The sequence below is a fragment of the Anneissia japonica genome, unplaced genomic scaffold (genome assembly GCF_011630105.1).
Source record: "Anneissia japonica isolate Jap-2015-1 unplaced genomic scaffold, ASM1163010v1 scaffold7051_len20455_cov150, whole genome shotgun sequence".
NCBI classification, from domain to species: domain Eukaryota; kingdom Metazoa; phylum Echinodermata; class Crinoidea; order Comatulida; family Comatulidae; genus Anneissia; species Anneissia japonica.
The window spans coordinates 4,260-9,081 of NW_022701027.1; the positions used below are offsets into that span (position 1 = coordinate 4,260).

The following is a 4,822-nucleotide window of genomic DNA, read 5'->3' on the forward strand; positions in this document are numbered from 1 at the left end:
AAAATTTTCGCACCTCAGCCCCAACAATGTTCGGGCTGAGGTGGTGGACTCTCACGCACCCATGGGCGCAGATCATGGAGGAAGGGTTAAACGTCCAGGGGAGGCACTGAGAGACATGTGGATTCACAGTTTTGAAGTAAAGTAAAGTAAATACATCAAAGACAATGTTTTTACGTTTTACTTTCTATGGTAACGTACATCACACATACTAATTAGATCTCTTTGGTTGCCGAAAATAGCTAATAAATGATCATGAGAATTTGTTGGCGCTTTATTTTGACTATATTATAATGGTGATGTGATGTTGATGAATTTTACTATTTAAAAGTGTCATTTCCGGCCATCTTGAGGTACTATTTCCTAAAATTTTCTCACCTCAGCCCCAACAATGGTGGGACTGAGGTGTGTGTGGCCACATGGCTTTGACGTAGGTCGAGTAGGCCTATATTAATTACATCATAGAAAGTGTTTCTTTAGTTTTATTTTCTATGGTACATCACTCGTATTATTTGGATCTCTGTTGTTGCCGACAATCCCTGATTAAAGATCATGAGAAATTTGCTGGCGCTTCTTCTAGACTAAATATAATGGTGTGATAATGGTAAATTTAACTGTATAAAAGTGTCATTTCCGACCATCTAAAGGTATTATTTCCTCATATTTTCTCACCTCGGTCCCAACCATGGTGGGGCTGAGGTGGTTTTGGGCTCACGGCTTTGAAGTAGGTAAAGTAAATACATCAAAGAGAATGATTTTAGGTTTTACGTATACATTACACATACTAATTAGATTTTAGTTGTTGCCAAAAATCGCTGATACCTTTGTCTACATAATGGTGTTGTGATGATAAAATGTTACTACAAAAAAGGTCATTTCCGGCCATCTACAGCTATTATTTCCTTAAATTTCTGCACGCACCCACTACTGCCACATCCTGCATCCGCCCCAGTGGTCCATTAAGGCAGATCCATAATGACAATTATATGTGACAATTTAATAATTGTGTTACTGGTTATAATGTTACTGGTTTTATTGTGTATATATTAATGTCAAGATTGTTTTATAGCCTATCTACAGTACTTACACGACGGCAATGTAACTGCTCGTTCAGTTTGCTCCACTACTATTGTCGTTAAATATTCTGAAGTTCAATATGAAATAGTACTAGAATGACGTACTTAACTAGAATGAACGCAAATTAGTATTAACATGTTTATAACATTTATAAAATAACATTTTATTATATCAAAATTATCTAAAACATAATTTCACCAATCATTATATTATAATTACAGGCATTACCTGTGTATATTGTCCCATATAATATCACTTCACATAATGCCAAAAATTGTGTTCTGTTCTCCAGCTGGACAGACACAATGTTTCCGATAGTTCCAGGTTCACATCTTAATGTTATGATTCCGGCTGCTACACTGGCATCATCCTCTGATACAGGCGGCCCACATGCGGTATTTAGCTTTAAATTGTTTTTACTTTTTCCAACTCTTACTTGAGCACCTTCTAGGCGTCCAGCTGAAAAATAAATCGAAGTAGTCATCCTTATCATAATCATTATCATTGTCGTCGTAATATAGTAATTACAATAGAAGACCCGGAACTTTCGGACACATTGTTTTTGTCCATCTGAAGGGCAAAACATTCACTATTCACTACTACCACTACTACCATTACCACCACTACTGCTATTACTTCATAGTCCTAATGTCAATTAAAATAGAAAACTACATAAAAAAAAAAAAGCTCACGTTGATCTTGTCTGTTGTAAAGGACAACATGTTTAATTGTATGCAAGTCCTGTATGTCTACGTACCACCAAGGTTCTGCAAAAACAAGAATAACAATAACTTTTTGCAATACTAATACTAGTAACAATACAGGCATACACTGGTTCACAAATCACAGGAGATCAAATGATGCTAGTACCATTATATACTAATTTTAATAAGGATCAAAAGTTTGTGACGATTTACCGTCCAGACAAACATGATCTGGAAGAAATATATTGTAGCGCCATTATTTTAGGTGTCTTTACACTAACATGAATCTATAAAATATAGACGAGAACTTGACACTCTACAAACTCAACACATCTAAGAAATCTTTATTCAAATTACGTTATTACAGTACAATGGAAGGAGAACAATGAGTGTGGCTGATACAAACGCGTATGTTCACTAAAAACATTATATTATTATAACGTCACCATATTATATTAATCACTAAACTAATAAAGATACGTGATGAATAAGGTGTGTCTACATTTTACATTTTAGTATATACTGTATATCCTGTTTTAACTATATAAATTATTGTCTCAGATTTCTTCTTTATTTAAAAGGTAATTTGTCTTTCATTTGCAATGGTCTTTCTAAAATTATGTTAAAGACGAACCGTACCAGTATGCAGTATTGTGCTTTAGAATAGTAATCTTTTCTTATGAAAATACTTACAGTATTTGGCCGACTGGGCTTCACAAAATAATTATCTAACATTATGATAATCCTGGAGCAGATAGTCGCCGGTTGTACAGATGTTGGTAAATAGTCTGCAGCTTTTTTACTTATTTTTTTTGGGGGTGGGGGGAGATCACTCATGAGAATAATTTTCAGGCTAGTCTAATAAGTATTATTTTAGGCTTTCGGGTCTTATTAGGCGTGTGCTATTTATATTTATAGGACTATGGCTTTTTTTTTTTGTTTTGTTTTGTTTTGTCTTCTCATTCTTATTTTAATTTAATTTATTTGTGATGCAGTTAATATAAATTTAAAGTCTAATTTATATTTCTTTTGTTTTCATTTTCTAATTATTGGGAAATTCTGAGAGTTAAATTTTATATCATATAATTAGATGTATTGTATGCTACTGTGAGCTACACCGATTTTAATTGCTTTTGTTAATCAATCCTTGCACCTTAGATTTACACAGTTTTCTGTAATGTCAGTTTTGTTTTGTTTTTTATCTTACTGTATGTACCAGTTGTATTGTGATTTTTATGAAAGGCTAAATAAATAAAGAATGAATGAATAATAGGCTATTATAATATATTATTATACATACCATATTCGTTGTCAGTGTGAGAGCACACTGCTTTACCGTTTGAATCATGTGGATCTGGACCTATATCATCATCGAAGGCAGGAAATGCGGGAGGGTAGCCTAAACGAGTCGAACTCTCATTGGTTTCAAAAGCAACATTAAATATCCGATCTCCATGCAGACCTATTTGTAATATTTGATACCATATTTACAAAAACGAATAAGGTTTTGAAACATGTGTCATCATGCTTAAGTTAATGTGTTTCTGATAACGATAATAATAATTTTAAAGATAATAATGACGTTAAAAATATCAATGAGATTTCATTCTAGTATATAATAATGTATCGGTACAAATCGATAACCAATCAACCAACTTTAGAATGTGTTTGAAAATCTATAACGTTTCAGTGATATTATGCTCGGCAACAAATACATTGAAAATGACAACATACCAAGAGGATCTTTATATTGTTTCTTAACATATTAATTCCTTTTACCAATCAAACTTTGGTAACATAGAGGTATATCAAGTTTGATAATAAAGAAATTAGGTGTATTATAAATCCTCGCAAAAAATATGAATTATGTATAATAATAATAGTTCAATTATTTATTTCAGTCAAGTTTAATAACATATCAACGTATAAATTAACTTGAGAATAATATATATAATAGAAACAGAACTGAAATGTACAGGCATTATATCATGGCTTAGTCCCTCAACGCAAACATTTCCTTACCAGTAGTATGAAAAAAAATTTAATCTAGTGAGATTCGCAATTAACTCTTTCTATATACTAAGAGTTGCAAAGTTACATTTACAGCCAAGAACACACCTGTTCACATAATTTTATACAATCTCACATAGTAAGGCGCATGTGACATCAGATTTTGTGCGTGGCACGTGTGAACGTATCTTATAAATATAAATACTGTCTCTTATACACATCTAGATGTGTATAAGAGACAGTCCTTATCATAATCATTATCATTGTCGTCGTAATAGAGTAATTACAATAGAAGACCCGGAACTTTCGGACACATTGTTTGTGTCCATCTGAAGGGCAAAACATTCACTATTCACTACTACCACTACTACCATTACCACCACTACTGCTATTACTTCATAGTCCTAATGTCAATTAAAATAGAAAACTACAAAAAAAAAAAGCTCACGTTGTTTTTCTCTGTTGTAAAGGACAACATGTTTAATTGTATGCAAGTCCTGTATGTCTACGTACCACCAAGGTTCTGCAAAAACAAGAATAACAATAACTTTTTGCAATACTAATACTAGTAACAATACAGGCATACACTGGTTCACAAATCACAGGAGATCAAATGATGCTAGTACCATTATATACTAATTTTAATAAGGATCAAAAGTTTGTGACGATTTACCGTCCAGACAAACATGATCTGGAAGAAATATATTGTAGCGCCATTATTTTAGGTGTCTTTACACTAACATGAATCTATAAAATATAGACGAGAACTTGACACGCTACAAACTCAACACATCTCAGAAATCTTTATTCAAATTACGTTATTACAGTACAATGGAAGGAGAACAATGAGTGCGGCTGATACAAACGCGTGTGTTCACTAAAAATATTATATTATTATAACGTCACCATATTATATTAATCACTAAACTAATAAAGATACGTGATGAATAAGGTGTGTCTACATTTTACATTTTAGTATATACTGTATATCCTGTTTTAACTATATAAATTATTGTCTCAGATTTCTTCTTTAT

The 4,822-nt window shown here is 32.5% G+C and overlaps 1 long non-coding RNA gene across 1 annotated transcript; it reads right to left on the reverse strand.

The window, feature by feature from the left end:
• Nucleotides 1-1,018: 1,018 nt before the first annotated feature.
• Nucleotides 1,019-3,339, reverse strand: LOC117103464. Its single transcript, XR_004444600.1, has 4 exons — nt 3,079-3,339; nt 1,767-1,841; nt 1,303-1,533; nt 1,019-1,141 (listed from the first exon to the last, which is right to left on the reverse strand). It is a non-coding gene; the product is annotated as an uncharacterized LOC117103464 (long non-coding RNA).
• Between the last annotated feature and the right edge of the window lie 1,483 nt (nt 3,340-4,822).